Source organism: Odontomachus brunneus, unplaced genomic scaffold, assembly GCF_010583005.1.
Source record: "Odontomachus brunneus isolate Ranch 3 - 2012 unplaced genomic scaffold, Obru_v1 Obru_scaffold_142, whole genome shotgun sequence".
NCBI lineage: Eukaryota > Metazoa > Arthropoda > Insecta > Hymenoptera > Formicidae > Odontomachus > Odontomachus brunneus.
The window spans coordinates 403888-406941 of record NW_022639592.1 but is presented as its reverse complement, the minus strand read 5'-3'; positions in this window follow the sequence as shown (position 1 = coordinate 406941).

Below are 3054 nucleotides of genomic sequence, written 5' to 3'. Positions count from 1 at the left end.
TGCTGTGATTGGCTGTGTCCAAATGCACCGTGTCCAAGTGCACCGCTCCCAGCTAAACTGTCGCCAGATATGCTACAGAGCTTGTAGTCAAATAATTGCTGCAGATTTGCAGCAAAAACCGCGCAGAGTTTGTAGCAATCTGATGGTAGATTGGCCGCAGAAATCGCGCAGACCTTGCTGCGCTGCAGACTGTGCGCAGTTTTTGCTGCAAATCTGCAGCAATTGCCCGACAGCAAGCTTTGTCGCCAAAACCGAATGAAAACACAGATGGCTATGGTTTTGGTGTAAATTTCTGATAAAATTTGCTGCTAATTTGCGTACAGTCTGCGCTCAATTTGCTTACTGGGCATTAGATTTCCATCATGGAGATTCAAAACCTCTAATAGACGTCCATAGAAAATCCACAAAGCCTCCACTCAAGGGAGTGGTGCACTTGGACACGGTGCATTTGGACACAGCCAATCACAGCACCGTGTGATTAGAGACATTTGTAGGGTCCCTTGGAACAGCGACTTGTGATTGGACTGTGTCCAATTGCCCCGTGTCCAACTGATACACACCCTCCACTCAACATCCAAATGTCCGCATCTTGGACCTCCATTAAACTTCCAGTGGGCGTTCTAATAATATTGTTACGTACGTGTGTAACACGAAAATAAGGACAACACGAAGTTTCGCGGAACAAATAAGAACTCTATTTCAAATTATATACAAGCGGAACGTTTTAAGAAAATCCAGAGAAATTAATAGACACATCCGCTGTCAAGCGCAATCTCTTTCAAACTGAAACACTTCGTTGCCGTAACAAACAGCTGATCCGTTTACACTTCGTTGCCGCAGCAAACAGCTGACCGGAGCCGATCGACTCCCGCGAACGACAACTGACGATCGAGATCAGGCGACGCACGTAACAATATTATACAATATCACAGTAATATTGCAATATCTCAGTAATATTACATAATTTCACTCAGGAAAAATGAAGTATTATTTTGTCTAAATAACAAAAAAAACTTGCATTTCATATTTTGTGTCGTTTCATTTATTCATAAGATTCACGTGGATTCGATCCCGTGTCAGACAGCACACATTCTTTAGGGTGCGTTCAGATTCCTCATCCGGGTGCACTCTATTACTAGAAACACTATAGTGTATGTGACATATATTATAGCACTTCTAGTAATAGATTACACCCGGGTGGGGAATCTGAACGCAGCCTTAGATGACTTTGCTCTTCAATGCTTAACTTCAACGATCGTCGGGAACTGGTGATACCACTGCGCTGTAACAATATCTTGGTGGATTGTATTTACGATATACTTTTATAGCGTTCAAAAGTATAATATAATATAATGACATATTTGTCGATAAATGTTTCAAAGGACGTAATAACAATTATAATGCTATTAATATTAATACAATGTTGTATAAGTAATCAAACTTTAAGCCCATTCTACAGTTGCGTAAGCGTATCGTGAACGTAAGAGTCAACCAATCCGAATGTTTTATTCACTGATTGCTTTACTCTGATTGATTGTCGTAATCACTTACAACCACTTACATCCACGTTCACGCAATTGTAGAATGGGCTTAACATACAACGCCCAGATAGCATAGAGATGAACAGAAGTTCCTAGAGAATTCATTTTAAAGAATAGATATAGAATTAGAAAAATGAATACCCGAAGAATTCTTGAAGAATTAACCACAGTAAGTTCGTCTTGAAATATTCCTTAGGACTTCATTATAGCGAATACTTCGCAACTTAATTCCTAGAATACTTTGAGAATTCATGAGGAATTAGGGCTAAGGCAGAGAACGAGACGTAAGCGTCGTAATCGTAGACGTAAAGTAAAGCAGAGGAAAACGCAAGCGTAAGGCTAATAGCCTTTCATGATTTACGTTTATGTTTTTCTCTGCTTTATTTTACGTCTACGACTATGACGCTTATGTCTCGTTCATCTACCTTAACCCATACAAATGTTTTGTTTATAGCAATTATTTTTTGCGCCTATATTCAGTACATGCCAGTGAGTGTATAATAATTAATTTATATATGGTCCTTTCCATAGAAGGAGGAGGGCATACTAGGTGGCGGCGGGAAGCCGTGCGTTCGAGATCTGCGTATCTTTTTCGTTCCAGAAAAAGAAAAATATCGAGAGCACGGTCCTGCTAGGCCGGGACTCGAACCCGGGTCTTTCGCTTGCCGGGCGACTGTTCTAAACCACTGAGCTACCTGACGCTCTACGCTCACGACACTCTCCTCTTCTTAGATAACGCTCAGAGATGCCGTTCGGAAGCAACATCTCTGGCGCGATCCCGAGCGCACGGCGACTACAGAGAGAAACAATGTTACTGTACCAAATAGTACAGCTATCAGTCTCTCAAAGTCAAAGGTTGCTATCCTTTAAGACCTGCTGTCCATGTATGCCAGTCTCCACCGTTGCCCCTCCTCATCCGGTGCAAATAATACAAATAAGCCCCGGGGTCGATCCCAGCCGAGTCTGATGTTTTTCATCTCATATGGCATTAAAAGTGGACATCTACAGATACATACAAGCACCCTCGGCCAAAGTTTCTGATCTTTCTTTCGTGTGGATACAATAAAATTTATTAAATCCGAAGAAATCTTTTTGAGTTGAAGTAATTCTATATAAATACTCTAAGAAGTTCTGAGGAATTCCAATCATGGTGCATGTAACTTCTTAAATCATTCTTATATTCTTCCACGAATTCCTAAGAAAGTACAATTCAGGAAAGGAGAAAACTTTAGGAACACTTAAAGAATTCAGCGTGCTATCTGGATGTGCTCGCAAAAGAGAAAGAATATTTTTTCCTTCTCTCTTGCAATATTTTAACAGAGTAATTATTCTATAATTGAGTTCTCAATTAAGATCTCAGCTGGATTTTTTCAGTAGGGTAAATAGAACACAAAGTCATAAAAATCAAAATGACGTCAAATGATATAAAAGTAATATAAGAGCGAGTCCCAGATGCGCACATTGACAAACAGCATATCCAATCATATGTCGTTGTTTATAGAATCTCTAAAAT